The 23,475-nt window shown below is 40.2% G+C and overlaps 1 protein-coding gene across 1 annotated transcript in view; it reads right to left on the reverse strand.

The window, feature by feature from the left end:
* FOXN3 (forkhead box N3) overlaps window positions 1-21,727 on the reverse strand; it is a 251,710-nt gene extending 229,983 nt beyond the window's left edge. The window contains exon 1 of the mRNA XM_067462955.1: window positions 21,663-21,727. The gene's annotated coding sequence lies outside the window, so the exon portion shown is untranslated. The remainder of the gene's footprint in view (window positions 1-21,662) is intronic.
* Window positions 21,728-23,475: the final 1,748 nt, after the last annotated feature.

Here is a 23,475-nt window from a genome sequence, read left to right on the forward strand (position 1 = left end):
GGGTTGCAATGCTGTAATCAGCGCTGAGTCCCCTAGGGCTTATTGTTATTATTATTATTAAAGTGAATTAGAATCATACAATTTGGGTTGGAAGCAGCCACTGAAGAAATATTTGTTATCTATATTAAGCAGATTGCAACAGAACTATATAAGCTTGCGGTAAGAACAAGAGAAGTGACTGAAGATTCTCTTGTAAGGAAAAAAAATACATTTATCCATCTTAGGAGACAAAATAAGTAATTGCGAATGGATCTTCTTAGATGCTCCTCCCAGATAAGGGAAATATAGAGACTAAAGCCCCATCTGTGCTGCCATACAATGCAGTTTCATAATGCAGTTCAGTTACATTGAACTGCATTATGTGAATCTACACTGCCACTTTGTGCAGTGCAATGCAGTTAAAAGTGCATTATGAAATTGCATTATATGGCCATGTAGATGGGACCTAAATAACTTATTGAGAGAAAAGGCTAAGTGATGTCTGCAGGTACGAAGGCGACATCGAAATATTTGATAGATAAGTCAAAGCAAAGGGCAGGCATTATCTTGAGTTCCTTCTTCCAGTAGGCACTTTGGCAATTACCTTATAGATGTTTCCTGGCTTCCAACAACCAGAAGGGTCATCTAGTCCAATCTCCTGCTAAGCAGGAATGCACAGCTGAAGCATTTCTGAAAGTTGTCCATTCAATCTGTTAAATGGCTTTTCAGAGGTGGTAACCTATTCAACTGTTAAATAGCTCTCAGCTGTGAAAAAAAAAAGATTTTGCTCATGTTTAGGTGGAATCTCTTTTCTTTTGATTTGCATTTATTTGTTTCTCTTTCTAGTCTTTGGAGCAGCAGAAAACAATGTGGCCCAATTTTCTACATGGCATCTTTTCAGGTATTTAAATATAGTATCACGTGGCAAGCTTCCTTCTGTAGTCAGTAGTCTCCCAAACAGGAAGAAATGTGATTTTCAGTTATTTTCCCATTTCCTCCTATAATCTTAGTGTCCACTTTTTCCCAGTTTGCTGGACTGTCTCCCAACAGCCTGAAGCTGATTTTGAGACAGGTACAGGGAAGATGGAGAACTGCTGGAATCAAGTCTTTACCTGTTTTGCAAATCAAAGCCTTCCATCTGAAGAAGAAAACCCATAGGTTTCTTTCTACCCATGGTCTTGAGAATGTGAAACAAGGAACAAGTTTGGGTTCCCTCCCCTTTCCCTTTTCAGCCAAAAAACCTTGCTTTTAGACACCATTAAGAGTATTTGTGTCCAAATGGCCATCTCTAGATTAAGATCCAGCAAATGGGTCTCCTTACTATTTGTATTATCCTGTGTGGGTCTAAAGCAGACCATTAAACAATGCACCAGCTCATGTTATGTCAGCAAGAAAATTGTATTCTGAAAATAGAAACCAATCTCCACTGCCACATTTTTCAACAGTACATTGGGCAAAATACTGCAGACCCATTTACTCCTCACTAAAATGTCATGCTCGGGGATTTATGTCTCCCATTAACAATGTTTCTGTAGCAACATCTCAGGATACTTGTACAAGAGATGGTTGAATTATTCTTGGAATCACTGTGATGACATCACACTGACAGCCGCTACAGATGCTCAGAAGTGGTTTCCGGCATTCTGGAAGCTAAACTACACATGCTGCTTCAATGTCTGTATTTTTTTCTCTTCCAAGGCAAAAAGCTTTTGTTGAAGCATGATTTTTAGCAGAGGGAAGTCTATTCCATATTGATCTTCTGCTTAAGCTTGTAGTAGCAACAGCAGCAACAAAAACTACCACCTGCTGGGAGCAAATGCTACTAAGTGTCTTCCAATGTGGTTTGGCCCTTAGTCAACTTTGCTACCTAGGAGAGGTTTGGGTAAGTTACTGACCACGCTGGCTTGGGGATTCTGGAAGCTACAGTCCAAAAACAACTGCTCCAAGCTTTGCAATCAAGAGCAGGAAGAAGCTAGATTTTAATTCTATTCTCCAGAAAAATGCAATGAACATTGGAAGTGTCTTAATAAAATGGGTCCAATTTACAACCAATCAAATACCCTTCTTATAAACTATACAAATGAAAATCAGTTATATATGCTTAGAATGCAATTTTCCTGCTTCTTGGCAGAGGATTGGACTAGATGACCCACAAAGTCTCTTTCAACTCTGATTCCATGATTCCATATCAGGACAGGATCTGATTTTTTTTTCTTAACTCCATACCTTGCACTTTTTTGTTTTTAATTTTAATCCATATTACTTTTCACTTTGGAGACCAATTTCCATTCCTTCTATCACAGTTAATGGTAACATAGTATTATATATTTTTCTTTAGTTACTTGAACATTCAAGAATTGCCTTTGGTGTGAACAAAAATGGAGACATTAATAAATTAAACTAGTAGTCCAGCTGACCCAACTTAGTCTGATGCAAATAGTGGTATCAAGACATTGTGAATGGGGCATTGTAAATCCTCATGGAAGAGATTACAAGGGCCACTCGGAGGAATTTATGACTCCCTTTATTTATGAAATGAAGGAGAGTTGGGATGAACAGTTTGCTTCTGCCATTCTACTGCCCCAAGCTATTCTCCATAGTTTTGACAGCAACTTTTTGAGGTGGGGAATAATTATGTTCTTTATGCGACCACATCTCCTACCATAAACCTGCACAACCTCTTTGATCTTGTGGAGAGGCTCTCCTCTCACCCCTTCCCCTTTCACAAGCACAACTTGTGGGCACAAGGGAGAGAGCCTTCTCTGCTGTGGCCCCTTGACTCTGGAACTCATTACCTGGTGAGATTAGGCAGGCTCCCAACCTAGAAGCTTTTAAGAAAGTGTTAATAATTTGCCTTTTCCAATGTGCCTTCGGAGAGTGACCACCCAACCCTTTTGTTAGTTTCCTTCTACAGTTTGTTTACATGATGCACTTTCCCCCACCCCAATGAAGCCCAAAATCCCACTGCTCCCCCGTCTCAGGCTCCTCCTTTACAATATACTTCCTCTACTTCCTACCTCACCCAGGGTTTAATTTTTAATTGTGTTTAATTTTTAATTTTTTAAAATTGTTTTGTATTGTTCTGGTGTATTATCCTTGGGCATGGCCTCATGTTAGCTGCCCCAAGTCCTCATTGAGGAGATGGTGGCGGGGTATAAATAATTATGATGGCGATGATGATGATTATTATTGAAACACTGTGTCCAGGAATTGCTAAGGGTAACCCCTACAAGCTTCTGCCCAACCAGTGTGGAAGAGAAGCAGGAGAAAATGATTCTTTTGCATTTAGGGTGCTGTGGAGGCAGCACCACCAGCAATTGCAAGAGACCACAGAGGATGATCTATCCCAACATGTTCTGCATCTTTTGACAGTCTGGATTCATGCTCTCCTTCATCCAGTACTATTTGCAGAAAGGAAAAGGACACCTGGACTCATGACTGCCCAAAATCTGAATGTGAATCTGTCATAGCCCTTCTTATGATCTGCTTTCCTATCTGGCAGTGCCAGGGTTTGAGAATATTTTTTGCACAAAATTGGACTCCACCAGTGAACTGTACTAGACAATTGCTCTTCAGAAATCAATGCCATTCCAAGGACGTGTGCCTCCTCCTTATACATAAGAAATAATCAGGTTCATTTCTTCTCATTCTCACTCTAGGTTGAGTGGTTCTCAACTTTCCTGATGCCGATGACCCCTTAATACAGTTTCTCCTGTTGTGGTGACCCCAAACCATAACATTATTTTCGTTGCTACTTCATAACTGTAATTGTGCTACTGTTATGAAACGTAATGTAAATATCTGATATGCAGGATGTATTTTCAATCACTGGACAACATTTGGAACAAATACCCAAAATGCCCAAATTTGAATACTGGTAGGGTTGGGAGGGGTTGATTTTGTCATTTGGGAGTTGTAGTTGCTTTGATTTATAGTTTGCCTACAATCAAAGAGCATTCTGAACTCCACCAACGATGAAATTTGGCTAAACATCCCACACAGAACTCCCATGACCAACAGAAAATACTGTGTTTTCTGATGGTATTTGGCGACCTCTCTGACACCCTCTCACGACCCCCTCAGGGGCATCATGCTGTCAACATAACTGACCCCCAAGTTGAGAAACACTGCTAGGGGTCTTTAAAGATCCTAAGTCTATCTGTTATTCAGTATTATTTTTCAAATTGCAAAGTCTTTAAATACAGCAACTTCTATCTGGTAGTCAGAGTGGACGTCTAATAGATAAAGCTAATCTCAAAGAAGGTCTATTACACTCAAATTTGTCAGGTTTCATTACTTTCAGTACTCATCTTCAATGACAGTAATTTGCAAGATCATTTCATTATTTGCCATATAATGATGCTGTGCTGCTTACGCTCCTGTTTCTTCAACAACAAAGCCCACATTTTGCTTAACTCGTAATTGACCTAAAATCCAAATAACTGATTTTCCTCCATCCCCAGTTCCAATGGGGATACCTCCCATGAATTATAGTAATAGAAACTGGCAATATGGCTCATTTCTGTGTTTGGAATCTGAAAAGTCATTCCTGATTCTACTCAGGTAGCCAGACTCTATATTTTCCTTTTATCTGGGGAAGATGGTGAGCCTATGGATATAGTGAAATCCTTGCAGACATCTTCATTCTTGCTTTTTTAAAAAGTGTCTGCAAGGGTTTCCCTTTCTGGATTGAAACTATAATGGGACAAAATAGTTAAGTTTGCAAACAAGAAACAAGTGTGCAAGAACAAGTCATGAATGAATGTTATTATTATGGTCACAGACAGGAGTAACAAGTCATGTAATCATGTGCTCAATGTCATGCCTACTATGTCCTTGACTCTCAGAAACACACAGCTCTTGATTCTGAGAACAGCAAAGTTTATACTAGTGTTTTCTTGTCTTGTCCTGAGAGAGTTTGAAAACTGAGTAAAAGCAATTTGCTTTTGGAGAACAGATATTTGCCTAGGCAGTTCTTAGCTATGTCTCAGGATAAAGCAGGAATACTAATCAGTTTGGGAAATGGAACATTAGTCATAATTTCCTCGTGGTCTGTGACCCGTAGTCAACCTTGCTACACCAGAGCTTGATATCATCCTACATGTGAAGGACAACAGAAATTAAGAGAGTTAGACCATAGTTATCATCCTTCACCTCCGATACAATTGTTAGAACATCTGGGTAGGGTTTATTTTTCATGCAACCATGTCATGAATCAAGAACAAATTTGCTTAGACCTAGTGGCATCATGCTGTCAACAAAACTGATTCTGTCTGTGGGGGCGGCAGGGTGGGGGCCCAATGCATGTTCTCAAAATACCACCTCCATATCAGCCTGCCTGAGGTTTATGGTCTTTGAAAGGGGGGTTTCTTTCACTCTTGCCACTCTTACAAACACATCTGGTAAGGCTATTTCTAGCCTTCAGAACTTTCTTCCAAGAAAGGTTCAATTAGCCTTCTTTCAGCTAATGAGTTTAACATCTTGCTGGGCCTGGCAAGAGCAAACAGTATCCTCAGACAGACAGCCATATCCAGGTCCTCAGGGCACTAGCTGGACCCAGATCTATACCATTCCTGTTCTGCAGTATCAGTAGATATTTCACCTAATGATACCAGAGTGTATCATTATTATGGATTATTGCAGAAAATTGAAAAAGTGACTTGAAGCTTCTCAAGGCTGCTGTTTATCAGTACTACCAATAAAGCTACCAGATCCAACATTGTAGGAAGGAGGATCTGATAGTTCATGCTGGTCCTCTTAGAAACTGATCTGGAGGCAGTACTATCATTCCAAATAGAAAATTTCCTTCTCAGAGAAAAGATTTGAGCATAGACACCTCAAATGCATCCTATCTTATGCTCAAACTACTTCTCTGAGCAGTGTGAAATTCAAGGGCTGCAGGGTTATCCTGGGTTTGTTTTGTTTTGGTAGGAGCATGTTGGAAACTTACCAGTGTTTGGTGCCTTTTGTGTCCATAGGTTGTTGTGTGCCTTCAAATCATTACCAAAACATGGTGACCCTAAAGTGAACCTGTCACTAGATTTTCTTGGCAAGATTTGTTCAGAAAGACTTGCAATTGCCTTCTTCTGAGGCTGAAAGGGTGTGACTTACCCAAAATGGTTTCATGGCTGAGTGGAGATTTGAACCCTGGTTGTAGTCCAATGTCAAACCACTGTACCATGCTAAGTGGAGGCTATGCTGCTTTTGTTGACATCTGCATCTCCAGCAAGGAGCGCGTACATGAAGGATATTGTCCCATTTAGATGTTTTCTAGCTGTTCAGAGGGGCGGCTCTTGACAAAAATCAGCCAAGCTCTTTATCATGAAATAGGGACTTAAGATGTTTGCCAGAACTATAAACAAACAGTAGGTACGAGCTGTGCTCCTAACCTCACTAACTTTTCTAACTAACCACTAATTTGAAAACAATATTCAGGAGATTTTGTTGAAAAATATGTGATCTTTCGATCTCTGCACCTACAGTCTGAAGTGCTACTATCCAAATGCCCCCCTCATGTTTTCAGTTATGCATTAACCAGCCTTGTAAAGAGGGAAATGGTACTTCCTAATCCCATTGCACTTGTGGGCACCCTCATTTTCAGCGAATATTCTCTCATGGCTTTCCCATGGGGAGGCCCTCCTCTTGGTCCTGCCACCATCACAAGCGCAGTTGGTGGGGACAAGGGAGAGGGCTTTCTTGGTGGTGGGCACCCAGCTTTGGATCTCCCTCCCCAGGGGGATTAGACAGGCCCCCACACTGTCCTACCATTGCAGGGACTTGAAGACATAGTTCTTCAATCAAGCCTTTGAGAAATTTTAGCCCTTAGTTGTCCTATGTTGTAGTCGCACATCCTGCACTTTATCCCATGCCCTCTCTTCATTACTGCAGTTGGCACTTATTTTATTCCAATGTTTACAGCCCAGCCACAGTTAGAGGATACCAGCTTGATTGAGTCTGGATTGATGTTTTTATATGTGCATGTGTTTTATTTTATTGTATTTTATATTGTGTTCACTTTTATGTTTGTTTTTAGACACTTCATGCTTTATGCAAGCCGCCACGTATCCCTTCGGGGAGATGGTGGTGGGATATAAGAATAAAGTTATTATTATTATTATTATTATTATTATTATTATTATTTCCTGCATGGCTCCTCATTTGTATAAAAGAACTGTAATTTTACCTATCTGGGATCTTAATTGTAGACTGGACATGTGATTTATTTTGATACTTAATGCCATTATCAGCACAGAAATTGCTATAGTGACACCTAGTGACAGAAAAGAAGCATTAACATTACAACATCAATTTAGCAAACAGCCCTTAAAATGTTTTCTACTCAGTTTAGCAAAATAGAAAAAGGCAGCCTCTTGTTTCAATCACACTCATTATCTTCAAGAAATATACTATTTCTCCTCTCTACTCAAGGTAGCTATTGCAAACCACCAAGAGATGGAAAGATGGAAAGAGTAGTTTATATTGTCGAACAGATTCAATCCAAACAGATTGCATAAACATCCACAGCAAATCAGTTTAAGAACCTGAACCAAAATAAAATATGCTATAAATATTTTGAAATGAACCAAAATTTGAGGCTCATTTGTTATCAGACGCTGAACAATCTGTTAAATTGGCTTTCACACTTACTAAACATGGCATCAAACTTCGGTTTTGAATGCTGAATTATGCAAGCTTGAGTTAACTCCTCCTGTCGGTTATCAAAAATAATGAATTCGTAAATGCTATTTCCACATTCTAACAAATTTCCTAAATAAAACTGCACCAGTACCATGACTCTATATACATAAATGGACAACAACACCAAGAGCAATAGCAATGGGATTGTTTTTTGCAAGATCATTTTCCTCCTGGATAAAACCTGGATCCTACCTTTAAAGCTGAATATCAGGACATTGGGTTGTTGTTGTTGTTGTACAACAATCCGCTCAAAGCATTCTTTTCTAAGTGATTACAAACTGCATAATTATATGCTCCAGAATCTTTCCTAGTAATGATGTTAAATTGACTGGACAGTAATTGTTTGAGTCCTCTTTTTTCCCTTCTTGAAGATAGGGACCACATTTGCCCTCCTCCATTCTGCTGGGACTTCTCATGTTCTCCAAGAATTCTCAAAGATGATTGCCAGTGGTTCTGAAATGACTTCTGCTAGTTCCTTCAGTACTCCTGGATGTAGTTCATCTGGTCCAGGTGACTTGAACTCACTTAGAGTAGCCAGGTATTCCTGGACTACTTCTTTAACTATTTTGGGTTGCATTTCCCATATTACTTTATCCGCTCCATTTTGTTCAGGTTGAACACTGATACCCTTTTGAGAGAAGACTGAGGCAAATAAGGTGTTTGACAATTTTCTTCTGAAAATTACAATACCAATAGTTCAAGTCCAGGCCCTGGCAGGAAAGTCTGGTGGGTATCCATTGTTCCTTCCCATAAGTGCCAAGTCCTTCAGACAGAGGAGTATTGCTAGATTGATATTTGACTCAATTCTGCTTGTGAGCCTTCAGAGCAAGGGTACTTTGAATTCTGCTCAGGAATGGATCAATAGCCACTGGAACTGTTTCCATAAGACATTTATATGTTCTCTATAACCAGACTCCTTCATTGTTATTGTATTTTTTTAATACTAGAGATGGAGAGAGGTGCTTGTGAGATGTTTTGATTCATGTGTCAAAATAACTTGGCTGCTTTTAGGTATGAATCACATCTTGAGTTGGGTGATTGTAATTTGGATGGCTTGCTTTACCTCAGGCAGCAAAATGTTTTGGTTGGGGTCTGACATCAAAAAATCATTAAATGCTGTAAAGGTGTTTGCAAGTAAATAATGCCCATGCATGATGCTGAGGCAATGACAAGAAAGCAAAGTCCCTCACATAGCCTCATCCAAGCCAACCAGAATTCCTTAAATTTGGGAGAGAAATGGTGTGGGAATTTGAGTACTGATCTATTAAAAATTCAATCTTCGCTATCACTTTTACAGCTCTCTATAACTTGGCTTCAGACTATCTGAAAGACTATCTCAATGTATGAGCCTACACCCATTTTAGGACCGGTGGAGAAGGTTTTTCTCTTTGTCCTACAATTGTCACAAGTACCTTTGATGAAGATAGGTTTTGAAAGTTTAATTTTGGCTGTACTTTGTTTTATAAATAGCTGTATGTCACCTGGGATTTGTAGTTTGGGGAGGCATCAGCATTCTTTGGCAGAGAAGGCTCAAGACCTTATAACACTACAGCCCCCATGACTCCATAGCATTGAACAAAGGCAACTGAAGTGGACTCATACTCGAGCACAGATGCACTCCAAGGTTTTCTTTTCCATTGCTGAAAGCTTTGGTGTTCTCAGTTACAAATAATGCATTTTTTTGCTTTAGTGTCCTAAGACTTTTGTTTTAAAAGAAGGAATTCTAAGCATACAGGCACTGTAATGCATATTTTTGGGGCGAATTACAAAGAGTGCACTTTTTAGTATTGTGCATTCCATTAGACAGCAAATACTTTTTTTGTTTGTTTCTGGGTTGTGAAAATTGAGGTGTGCATTAGATTTGATGGCTCATTAGACTCTAGTAACTATGGTAATATTTTAAATGGTTTTAACTATTTTAAGCATATTTTTAAATAACAATGACCTTTAATCCCCTTTTTAAATTTTGGTAAATTAATGTTTCAGGGGCATGTCTTTTGGAAATTATTGTAAGACACCTTGGAACGCCATTTCAGGAGAAAGCTAGGGTATTCATTCCATAACATAAAAATAAATAAACAATAGAAAATAGCTTTCAAGTCTCAGAAATTGAAACACTGCCTTCCTTCCAGAACCATGGAGATTTCATGTGATCAGCTTTTCAGCAAGAACGGAAGAACCCACTGATGCTTCAGTAATACAGCCATGGAAGATGGCAATAATTTATCATCTCTGCAGTAGTTCAGTCCCAGATGGAACATTTGCTAATTTATTTCCATATGCACCTGGCAGACAGATTAATCAGGTATCCCTTTCTGAAACCTGGGCTGCACTTTACCCCTTTATCAGGCAAAAGGACAATAAGTGTACACAGAAAAACAAGAATTCCAGTTAAAAGGTACTCTGTCAATTTAGCTTCTACTTAAAAACTAATGAAACCCTCTCCGAAAAGCACAGTAAAATCTGCTTTCAGTTCTGCATGTACTGCTGCTATCAGCTGTGGGACTCCAAATTTCAGAAAATGGAAATGGGTTTATTAGGGGTGGATGAAGTCTTTCTGGCAAATCTTGGGTAATGTACACGGTTGTGCCCCCAGTTGGTTGGTTGATTTTCAAATGAAAGGGGTGGGGGGCTCTTCTGTGAAAGGGGTAGACCAGTGGTTCCCAGCTTTTTTTGACCAGGGACCACATTGACCAGGGACCAACATTAGTACCAAAAGGGTTACGAACAAGTTTTTGGTCAAATTTAGATTCAATTTGGTTATTTGGAGTGCTGATTCAAAAAGTTGCATTGGATAGACCACATCAGCTCTAGTTTCTGATACAGAACATATGCCATCCAGTAGTCGCCATCTGCTCACCCACAGAAAACCATATTTAATAATCTAGAGCTGATGTGGTAGTAGTAATCTTTCGTGGGTAGTCAGTCTCTTCCCTCACAACATCCCCATTGCCTTGGCACTATAAGAGGGTTTCACAAGACCTGTCACCTTCTTTATCATGTGGTTTTGGGGCAACGGTGTAGTAGTGGTGAGGCCACAAACCATATTTTCATTCTTGGGAACCACTAGTGGTCCATGGACCACAGGCTGGGAACCATTGGGACAAAATGAGCAACTACTCCGCATTATCATTAGAGAGGTCATTGTGAATCTCCCTTTCATGTTTCAAGGAATAATTTCAAGACTGTTGGTGTTTTCAAATTTTGTATCATTGAGATTGGTATAACATTTTGTCAGATATTTTTAGGTTGCATTGAATGTTTAAAACAGTGGTTCTCAACTTCCTAATGCTGTGACCCCTTAATATAGTTCCTCATGTTGTGGTGACCTCAACCATAAAATTATTTCCGTTGCTACTTCGTAACTGTAATTTTGCTACTGTTACAAATAGTAATGTAAATATATGATATACAGGATACATTTTCATTCACGGGATCAAATTTGGCACAAATACCTGATATGCCCAAATTTGAATACAGGTGGGGTTGGGGGGATTGATTTTGTCATTTGGGAGTTGTACTTGCTGGGATTTATACTTAACCTACTGTCAAAGAGCATTCTGAACTCCACCAACGATGGAATTGAACCAAACTTGGCACAAAGAACTCCCATGACCAACAGAAAATGCTGGAAGGGTTTGATGGGCATTGACCTTGAGTTCTGGAGTTGTAGTTCACTTACATCCAGAGATCACTGTGGACTCAAACAGTGATGGATCTGGACCAAACTTGGCATAAATCCTCAATATGCCCCAATGTGAACACTGGTGGAGTTGGGGGAGATAGACCTTGGCATTTGGAAGTTGTAGTTGCTGGAATTTATAGTTCACCTACAATCAAAGAGCATTCTGAATTCCATCAGTGATAAAATTGGGTCAAACTTCCCACAAAGAACCAGCATGACCAACAAAAATACTCATGGAGGTCCTCTGAGGAAATACCTAAATGTCTCTCAGAGGATAACTTCCTCCTATTCCTTCTCTCTGCTTTCCATGCCTTCTCTTAAATAATTGTCAAAAGGAGAGAGTGGAAGTTCTCAGGGATTAAAATGTTTGTGTTTTCCTACCACTTCATACATTAAATTACTTCCAAATGTTTGGATATAGTGAAATTAAAAGTGAACCAGGCAGATGTGGGATAAGTAGAAAAGTTTTTCCTATGCTACATTAAGCTATTTGTCTATCTACAGTAGTCCACAAAAGCTCAGTGTAGTTTAAGATAATTGTGCTTTAGGAGTTGAATAAATGGGAATGATTCAGGACCTGAGCTGCAATTTATGGGATTGTGAATGAATGTTTCATGAACAAGCCATTCCAATTAAATTCCTAAATTTCAAAACAAGAAATCAATCCAAAAGTAATTCTATATTCTATTTTTTTCCTTCAGGAATGTGTTTTACCAACCAAGAGAAAAGTACCACAGCAAAAGTACTATTAGAACACAAATTAAATTTAGCAAAACATTCCCAAGTGGTTCACAAGTTAAAATTGTGTAAGTCAGTAGAGATACAATTGTCATGAATCAGCATGACTTAATGACTCTGTTTGCAACTGGGAAATTTGAGGTTTTTTAGCCAGTGTAAAGCTAAAGGTAAAGGTTTCTCCTCAACATTAAGTCTAGTTGAGTCCGACTCTGAGGGGTGGTGCCCATCTCCATTTCTAAGCCAAAGAGCCAGCAATGTCCACCGATGCCTCCTAGGTCATGTGGTCAGTACGATTGCATAGGGTGCTGTTACCTTCCCACCTATTGATTTACTCACATTTGCATGTTTTTGAACTGCTACGCTGAAGCTGGGGTAACAGCGGGAGCTCACCCCATCCTGTGGATTCAAACCACCAATTTTCTGGTCAGCAAATTCTGCAGCTTAGCGGTTTAACCCAGTGTGCCACCACGGCCCCCTTTCAGTCAGTGACAAGATCCATAATGGCGGACAAGTATCTCAAAAATGTACTTCTGTGGTCTATCATTCTTTTTATGCAATGAATTTTCCAGAATCAATGCAAGCAATTTCAGAAACGTATTCAGAACACTGATTTGTACTTTTATTGGATGGCTTTCATTTGTTGGCACTCAAGGACATGGTCAAATTCACTCATTCAGCTGTCTCTGACCTTTGCCTTTCTTGGTTTATTACATCAAATAGAGAAGGGAAATCCAGTTTCTATCAAGAGATTGCAAATTACCACTTGAGAGAATGGTTGGTAGTAGACATATATAAGTTTATTAAGCTCAGGGGCAAGCCTCTAAGGTTACAAGGGCTGGAATTAATTTCTTTACAAGAGATGATAAATAAATCACTTTTGAAGGAACTTGGAAAATACCAACAACTATAGTTCAGTTGCCAACATTGCCTTTCTAAGCAAAACTATGGCTAATTGCAGAGATTCTTGTGTTTATTGAATCTTTATTAACTGTAATGGAGGGGGTATGTTATTGTTTTTACTATTGATTTTACCAGTATTTAATTGTACCGGAGTTGTAAGCCACCTTGAGTTCCCTGAGGGGGAGAAAGGTGGGGTATAAATGAAGTAAATGAATAAATAAATAAATAATGATTATATGATTCCATTTCAGATTAATTTCAGGCCTGTCACTATGTGGGTGATTTTGTTTGGCACCTGCATTGGTTATTATTATTATTATTATTATTATTATTATTTTGATTCTCTTGGTACTCCCAGTAGCTTTTAGCACATTTGTCTTCTCTGCATAGGCTATATGGGTCGAGAGTATTAAGAAGCACCATATAATACTACTTCTGCTCCCACTTGGAAGCTTGTTATTGCTAGGTTTACCATTGCTGAAGAAACACTGTCTCGATTATTTCACATAATACGAGGGTTGAATGAAAAGTAATACCTCCACCTTTGTTACTTAGGTGGGAATATATTAATAAATCAAACACAGAAATAATCCTTAGAATGTGCTCTTTAACTACCACTATTCACTTTTCCACATAATCACCAGACAATTGGATATATTTCTGCCAATGATGAACAAGTTTTCTGAAGCCGTCGCGGAAGAAGTCAACACTCTGTTTCCGCAACCAGCGTCTCACAGTTCTCTCAATGTCTTCATCAGAAGCATAACAATGTCCCCACAGATCTTCTTTCATTATTGGGAACAGATGGAAGTCAGATGGTGCTAAATCTGGACTGTATGGAGGATGTCGTACGGTGGTGAGATCCAGTCTCTGAAGTTTCAAGTCTGTGCGCTTTCATTTCAGGCGTCAGCATCCTGGGTACCCATCGTGCACAGATCTTCTGATAGCCAAGCATAGCAATAATGTGGCTCACACGTTCTTGTGAAATGCTGATTATGCTTGAAATTTCTCTCTGAGTGATACGACGATCATCCTGAATTAATCTGTCAACATTTTGCTTGTGAAACTCAGTGGTTGCTGTCACAGGACATCCAACTCTTTGTTTGTCATGCAAGTCAGATGTTCACAACTCAACCTCTTTAAACTCACTTGCCCAATGGTGCACAGTACTCAGATCAACACAATCACAATAAACAGCTTGCATTCTCTGATGAATCTCCTTTGGGGTGACACCTTCTGCTATCAATAATTCAATGACTACACATTGCTTAAGTCACATTGACTGACCTTCTGTGCAGGGTTCCATACTTCACACTTTAACAACACAACCGTTCAATGCTAAGGCTTCCTGCCAAAATGGAACTGTACAGGAGGGTCTACTGAACAAGCCAGTACCTGCCGCATACCAGTACTGCCATCTGTTGAGGTGTTACGAAGGTGGAGGCATTACTTTTCATTCAACCCTTATACTTCCCATGAGTTTGGAATCAAACCATAGTGAGCTAACTGTAGGTACAGATTCTAGGCACAGGGGTCCACAAACTTTTTAAACAGAGGGCCAGGTCACAGTCCCTCAAACTGTTGGAGGGCCGGATTATAATTTGGAAAAAAAAAACCAACCATGAATGAATCCCTATGCACACTGCACATATCTTATTTGTAGTGCAAAAAACCACTTTAAAACAATACAATAATTAAAATGAAGAACAATTTTAACAAATGTACATTTATTTCAATGGGAAGTATGGACCTCTTTTGGATGATGAGATAGGATTGTGTTGTTGTTGTGTGCTTTCAAGTCATTTCAGACTTAGGTTGACCCTGAGTGAGGGCCGGGTAGGGCTGTATCTGGCCCCCGGGCCTTAGTTTGAGGACCCCTGCTCTGGACTCTCACATCTACTCTAAAAACAAAATTGAAAACCTAGGACAGGGGGGGGCTCAAACTTTTTAAACAGACGGATGCTTCACAGTCCCTCAGGCTGTTGGGAGGCTAGACTATAGTTTGAAACAAACATGAACAAATTCCTATCTATGCACGCTGCACATATCTTATTTGTAGTGCAAATATGATATGAACAATACAATACTTTAAATTTGAAAGAACAATACAATACTTAAAATGAAGAACAATTTCAACCAACATAAATTTACCAGTATTTCAAAAAAAAATGTGGGCTTGCTTCTGGCTGATGAGATAGTCCATTAGGATTGTTGTTGTTGTGTGCCTTCAAGTTGTTTCAAACTTAGGGTGACTCTAAGTCTAAAGTTTAGGGTTGAGGCTTGGTAAATGGCCTTGGAAGGCTGCATCTGGCCTGTGGGCCCGAGTTTGGGGATCCCTGACTTAGAACCTAAAGTTCCACACCAACATGAGTCAGAGACAAAAGACTAAGAACCTCTTCATACTGGGCAAAATAGACCTGTTTTGCTGCTTTCGTTCACAACTTCGACAGGGCCTGCTGAACGCCATCAGATGACAAAATGGAGGGGAAGCACCAGAAGGTATTCCCTCCTGCACCACAGGGAGAATAGCTCTGACTGAGCTACCCACATTTTCCTCCCCTTTCCGCTATATGATGGTAGAAAGAGTGGCAGGGCAATGCACATCTGATGGGGACAGGGACAGTTGCCGCTCTTTCCCCCATCTAATGGGGACAGGGATAGGGTGCCAATGCTGCATGATGGGGGAAGGAGGGAGAGCACGTGGGGCACCATGAGCCGCCCCATATGCCTTCCCATTTGCCAGTGACTGCCAGTAAAATGTCACAGCCTGAAAGGACCTGGTGAAGTAGGCTTGGTTGATTTGATTTTAAAAATGGTTCAAAACAGCACTCCCTTCCTATATCCACACAAACGGAGGGTCATTTTTATCCCACTGACATGTGGAAAATCGGATTCTTGCTTTATTTAATTCACATTTTCAAATGGCAGCCTAAGATTAAGAAAATGTGAGTATTTAGCCTTGATTGTGTTTTAATCTTTTTGCTTTTTAAAGTTCAGTTTAGACACCGCTGATTTAAACAGGCAAAACACATCCCTGCTTATTAGTGCCTGTTTGCTGCTGCATGGTTAATGAAAAGTGGCCATTCTCCAAGAAAAAGTTTTATTTTCTGCATACCTTCCCTTCAGGTTGCAACATAGGAGACCCACATCCAGATGGTGTTCTGGACCCCAGACACTTTGTTTCAGCACCTCTGATCTTTACGCCCTATGGTCTCGCTGCATATCGACTCCTTGTAACTACTAGACTAAATCCACTGTTGTCCATCTGCCAGAAAAATGAAAATAGCAGACAAAGTCCAATATTCCAGGAGTTCACTATGTAACTCCTAACTTATTCTGATACTGTGGAGGAGATCTGATGCTACGAACCTGCTTTGAGTCTCCTTTGGCAGAGAAGCCAAATATAAACACCACCACCACCACCAAGAACAACTACAATAACAATGCAGGAGTGGACACTCCATAGTCCATGCTGGTGACATTCCATGTTGAGTATTACATCCATGGCAGCCTATCCCAGAGTATCCAACCAAATCATTTTCTGAAAGTAAAGGAAAAAGAACATAGGTGTGCCTAAATCATCTGAAATGAATATGGGAAGTGTCATTACATTTGCTTCATGCTTGCCTGCCTTGTATTTTGATGTCTTTTGAAAGCTATGCGAATTATATTCTTATTCTAACTACAACAGAGAAAAATAATCAGACTCTCTTCTAAACAGAACACACACACAATATTCAACCATGATTATAGTAGTATTTGAAGTTTGATACTAGTCAAAGCATATGAATATTTGGATATGTAGCTGACAGGTAATTTACACTAGAATAGTTAACAATACATCAGAGGACTCAGATCCTAGCATATCTTCTTATAAAGGATTCCCTTTGCCAGAATACATATTTATCTAATAGTCTTAGAAGGGCTGGCCCTTTCGAGAGGCCTGATGAGGCAGTTGCATCAGGTGGCAAAAGGAGTGGATCCAAACATACCACTGCTGCAGAGTAGCCAGTTTCCAGGAAGACTCAACAATGTCATTGTAGAACATGGCTCAAAATTACAGGTCTAATCCTTTGGCAGAGAAATTATTTTCTTGCAGGGCTGAGAAGGGAAGTCCAACCTTATATGGCATCCCATATAAGTTACTGATTGCCACCAAAGCAATACTCTGAGAATGCTTTTCCTGACCTTTTCATTTGGTCCAGGATCTTCATGCTTTGACAGTCCACCAGCTTCAACTTGCACTCATTGACCTACATTGTCTGCTCTTCATTGCCACCTGTCTGCGACCAGCTGTACCCATCCATTGCCAGGACAGAAAGACATCTCCTTGCCAGAACTTGCAGGCAATGGCTCCTCTACTGTGAACTGTGAAAGCTGTTCAGTAGTGGAACTCTCTGCCTCGGAGTGTGGTGGAAGCTCCTTCTTTGGAGGCTTTTAAATAGAGGCTGGATGGCCATCTGTCGGGGATGCTTTGAATTAGATTTTCCTGCTTCTTGGCAGGGAGTTAGACTGGATGCTCCATGAGGTCTCTTTCAACTCTATGATTCCATGAAATTAATGTTTTGTTGTACATCAGACTGGATCCAAATTTTCGCATGCACCACTGGGAGGTGAAAATAGATTCTTCTTAATTGTCTTTTATGATAGCTCCTTCATTATCATAAAAATGTTACATAGAGGGATCTTGCTGAAGGAGACTAGTTGTTGTATATAGTGGGAAGAGGGACCATCCCAAATCAAGCAGAAAGGTCTTCCCTAAGGAAGGCCAATCCTGGATCCAAATGTCTACTGGTTTAAATTTGGAGGAAACTAATATGGACGAAAATAGTATTTCCAAAACACAAAGGATAACTTATTTATCTCAAGGTTATGCACACACAGGCATTACAAGTTGAACATCAAATAGGTTTTAGCTACTCTTTGTTTTTAATTTGTTAAAAACTGTCTTGGATCCCATACCAGCATAATAAGTGATTGAATTAATGTATGAATTGATGATCCACAATTACTCTGTCAATCCCTGTCAACCCTTAATGATTGTAATAACAATCTAAACATCATTCCTATTCATCTATGATTCACATTATTCACATTTTAAATGGTCTCTATAAGCAATATACATAAGTGCATTTAAATTATGTAACACAAAGGTGGCCCTCCACATTTTTGCCTCCAAATGCCCAACACTTCTGTCTAGTATGATAATGAAAGTTGTAGCTCAAAGCATCTGGATAGTCAAATATTCCTAACCTTACTACAGCACTTAGCCTGAACCACATTATGAAACAAGCAACAAGTTAAAAATGTAGAACACTGCAACATTTCCCAGCAATACATCAGTTCCCAATATACCATAGGAATCATTCAACAAGAGTAGCAGTCTTCTGAAAATCCGCAGAAACATTTCATGCTACGCCTTGTATTGAGCCATGGTAGCATCAGATAGAACAGGACAGATTGCCTTTGTGATGGTTCAGCCTACAGACATTAATTACACGTGCAGGGAAAAGTTTGGGTTAGATGATATGTTGCACTATGAAAGGCAGAGATACTCACAAGTTCTCTTTCAATCCTCAGGAATATCTCTACTCTCCACTGTTGCCAGAGACCTCTCCTCTTATTGTAAAAGCCCACCACAAACTTAATATCTTTAATTCTTTGCAATTTTTGTGTTGTTCATGCAGATGCCAAATAATTTGTCCTGCATGTGAAGCACAATTTACTCATGTGTACATTATGAACATCATTAACAGGCCTTTGTATGCTGATCACCTTTGGGATAGGTCAATGAATAGTCATTGATCAAGATATTATTTTCACATTTTCATTTGTTTTGACCAAGATCTAATATTAGGGTTGCACAATGTAAATCTCTATAGCATGGAGTTGCACATTTATTCTGCTATGTATCCTATGTGTTGAATGGCAACATTGTACAAAAAATACTAAATGAAGACTTGAAGGTGGAACACATCTATACACAGAAGAATCCATAAGTAATAAACATCCATCGCAATGGCACTGCATGTGCAACTCCTCTTTCACAACTTTGAACTGAATGTGGCCATTCTGCATCACATAAAAAAATTCCACTACCTCATAAGAGAACATACTCATACATAAGACACCAACAGGATTCCAGCAAAAGGCCTTTTACTACCTCCCACAATGATATACACAGGTTACATCTTTCTATCGATATAGTATAAATCATCTAGTTAATGGCTGACTTGGTAAACTGCTTTCTTGACCTGTGGGTCGGGATCCTGGGGGGGGGGGGTTACGAGGGGGTTTCAGAGGGGTCTCCAAAGACCATCAGAAAACATATATTTCTGCTGGTCTTAGGAACCTCTTCGGCAGAGGAGGCTGAAGATCTCTCTGCCTGTTCTTCTCTTTCTTTTTAGAAACAGACGGCGAATGCTCCCACCAAAAGCCCTTATCTGCAGTGATGCGCTGGCTTCTCAGATGGCCTCTCAGCCAATGAAAGGGCTGCTTCTGAGACTCCAAGCAGAGAGGGGAGATCAGGCATGCCCGGCGCATAGCAGTGTGGCGCGCATGAGCAGGCGGGGGTGAGCGTGTGAGGCTGGAGGGAGGTTCGCACTAGCGAGTCCCTTCTGTGTGGGAAATTTGATCCAATTCTATTGTTGGTGGGGTTCAGAATGCTCTTTGATTGTAGTTGAACTATAAATCCTAGCAACTACAGCTCCCAAATGTCAAGGTCTATTTTCCCCCAAACTCCACTAGTGTTCACATTTGGGCATACTGAGTATTTGAGCCAAGTTTGGTCCAGATCCATCATTGTGTGAGTCCACAGTCCTCTGGATATAGGTGAATTACAACTTCAAAACTCAAGATAAATGCCCACCAAACCCTTCGGGGATTTGGTCCAGTGCCAAGTTTGGTCCAATGAATGAAAATGCATTCTGCATATCAGATACTTACATTACAATTCACAACAGTACCAAATTTAGAGTTATGAAGTAGCAACAAAAATGATTTTATGGTTGGGGGTCACCACAACATGAGGAACTATATTGCGGGGTCATACCATAAGGAAGGTTGAGAAACACTGCCCTATGTAGTTGCCTACCTAGCTTTACCAGCTACTGGTGACAGCCACGAATGAGGAAAAGCCACACACTGAGTGCACATTACTAAATAAGTGGCACTAACTATGCAACAAGTCATCTATACAAAAGGAAACTCTCCAGAGGTGAAATTGACAGTGGAACTTGTAGTATATTAGATGCCAAATAGATGTTCATGAGCATATGGAATACCCCTTTCAACTCTGTTACAGACTACCCAGCTCCCTCAACACAACAACCCTGGAGAAGTTCTACTTCTGATCAAACTAGGGATCCACTTTAAAAGAGGATAGGTCACCAAAAATGTGGATGAAGTCTAATGTTCTAGTGAATGCTCAACATTTGGTGAAATTAGTCAACACTCATATATAGTTGCAGATAATTTCTGATTCATTTTGTAGACTCTTGGAAATATATATATATATAATGTATGTGAAGGAAAACTGCTAATCACACCTGAATTTTTGAATATTTATATAGGTTTAAAATTGTTATCATTCATATAATAATTGAAGGGCAAAGTCCTAGTTGTGTTCTATGAAGGGACTAGTTTGAGAAAAGGTGGAAACAGGGGGATAGGTTGGAATTCAGGGAATTATGAAGCAGTTTGCATGGAAAGGGAGGAGGGAAAAAAGCACAGAAAGATCAGATTGTATGTTTGACTTAACTGCATCTCAAGACATCAAAATGGCAAAACATGAGCAACACATTCAGCACATTCTCTCATCCCAAGAACCACTCATTAAGACACTGAATCTGCTGAGACTCAGTTTAACAGCTAGAATCATTAGAGCTCAAATATAAGCTACTGTTTATATCCCTTTGTGCATTTTCTTCTCCTTAGTTCATGTACAGTTATCAGATAAGTATCCTGTCCCTTCCAAGTGTGCATTTGTTGCTGGAAATATTGCAACAGTTTTTCATTGAAGCAATATTTCCACCGTCATCGCATTCTTGATTCAGGTGCCCATAGAAAAAAAAAGTCACAGCAAAATGTCAAAGACAAATCAGGGTCAGACGACAAAAGATGTGCGATTTACAAACGCAGTCCAAGAACACAAAGCAACACCAAATCTTCCCAAATTGAGGCAGCGGTCAACAGGCGCAGTCAAGTCATTCTAATCTGCAAGGAGCTTTGTGAATGAAACATCCTCGGTCTCGGCGACAATGAAGTCTAAAGTCTTGCAAGATTCAGTAGCCAGCGTGCGAAGGCAAATAAAGCAATCTGTCTATACCGTTAAAGAGAAAAGAAGAAAAGGAGAGGGAGGGAGAGAGACATGGGAGAGAAGAAAGACAGAAAATGTCCCGCACAATCTTGCCGTGACCATGCGCATCTTAAACAACCCCATCCAAAAGCTCCTGCCCTCATCTACATGCGGCGGCATTCAGCCCCGTTTCACCATCATTGTGCCCAAATCAATGCCGACGACTTGGACTGCCTTCTGCAACTTTCAACTTTCAACTTTGACCACGAACGCCCGGTCCAAAGCCTTAGCCTAGCTTGCTCAAAACAAATCCATTCCCCAAAAAAGACATTTGAATGTAGATTGGTAAAATTCTTTGACACTTACTTAAGAGAGTGTATGTGCTGCTTTGCCCACTGATGCGATATCAGAAACCTGCAAGCTACTATTTCTGCAACTGTGTCACTGTAGATAGTCTGAAACATGTACGTAGCTGTTGCCATGGAAACAAACACAGCTAGGGTAGAGTGCCAAGCTGTGTTAATTCCTTCAGCCATGAACCCCAGGGGAACACTCACATTCATCTTCATTCTCCTTTTGTCTCTGACTTGCTTTCATTTTGTATCAACCCCCCCCCCCCCCCCGGCAACCCCGACATTATCAAATGGATCAGGTAGGTAAGTAGGAAGGTAGGTAGGCAGGTAAGTGGCTGAGAGGGATGGAAATGGCCAAACCTGGAAATGCCCACAGATGGAACAATGCAAGGCTTATGCATTGGTTGGAATGAAAAGAAACATCTCTTGCTGCACTTTGTTAAAACTTAACTTGGCGAGACGGTGGAAACGCCTTCAGTTTCTGTGGGTGCATCCACACTGTAGAATTAATGCAGTTTGGCACCACATCAATTGCCATGGCTCAATGCAATGGAATGTGGGCTAGGCAAAACTACGGTGAGGTGGATCTGTAATTGGTTAAATGGACGAACCCAGAGGGTGCTCACCAATGCTTCCTCTTCATCTTGGAAAGAAGTGACAAGTGGAGTGCCGCAGGGTTCCGTCCTGGGCCCGGTCCTGTTCAACATCTTTATTAATGACTTAGATGAAGGGTTAGAAGGCATGATCATCAAGTTTGCAGACGACACCAAATTGGGAGGGATAGCCAATACTCCAGAGGACAGGAGCAGGATTCAAAACGATCTTGACAGATTAGAGAGATGGGCCAAAACTATCAAAATGAAGTTGAACAGTGACAAATGCAAGATACTCCACTTAGGCAGAAAAAACGAAATACAAAGATACAGAATGGGGGACAATGCCTGGCTCGAGAGCAGTACATGTGAAAAAGATCTTGGAGTCCTCGTGGACAACAAGTTAAACATGAGCCAACAATGTGATGTGGCGGTAAAAAAAAGCCAATGGGATTTTGGCCTGCATCAATAGGAGCATAGTGTCTAGGTCCAGGGAAGTCATGCTACCCCTCTATTCCGTCTTGGTTAGACCACACCTGGAATATTGTGTCCAATTCTGGGCACCACAATTCAAGAGAGATGTTGACAAGCTGGAATGTGTCTAGAGGAGGGCAACTAAAACGATCAAGGGTCTGGAGAAAAAGCCCTGAACCCAGGGGTTATTTGTGCACTGAAAGAGGCATCTAGTGGTAATCCTTTGAATCTCCATGTCCCACTCTTTCTAGTGGTAAGTTTAATTCATGGGTGGTTTGTGGCTGCAGAGATATAGCAATTTCAAATCAGGTCTATCTGAAACAGAATGAAAGGGTGCAAGAAAAGTATGGTTAGTGGTAGGACTTTACACACTGGAGGTCCAAGGTTCAGCTGCTGGCTTATCTACCTAAACTCTATTTTTAACATAATTATACTCTCTTTCCATTGAGATCTAGGTGGACAAACATAGTTCTGCAATATCACCCTCACCTTTGCAACAATGTCATGAAAGAGGTTAAGCTGGAGAATAGTGACTGGACCTGGCTCACCAAATAAATGTCATGGTTGAACAGGATCTGAATCTGTCCTCAACATTCTATAATAATAATAATAATAATAATAATAATAATAATAATAATAATAATAATAATAAACTAAAACTTTATTTATATTCTGCTCTATCTCCCTGAGAGGATTCAGGGTGGTCTAATCATTGCATCACATTAGCTGGAGCTCCCAGTGGCACAATGGGTTAAACCC

The sequence above is a fragment of the Anolis sagrei genome, chromosome 1 (genome assembly GCF_037176765.1).
Source record: "Anolis sagrei isolate rAnoSag1 chromosome 1, rAnoSag1.mat, whole genome shotgun sequence".
In the NCBI taxonomy this organism is placed as follows: Eukaryota; Metazoa; Chordata; class Lepidosauria; order Squamata; family Dactyloidae; genus Anolis; species Anolis sagrei.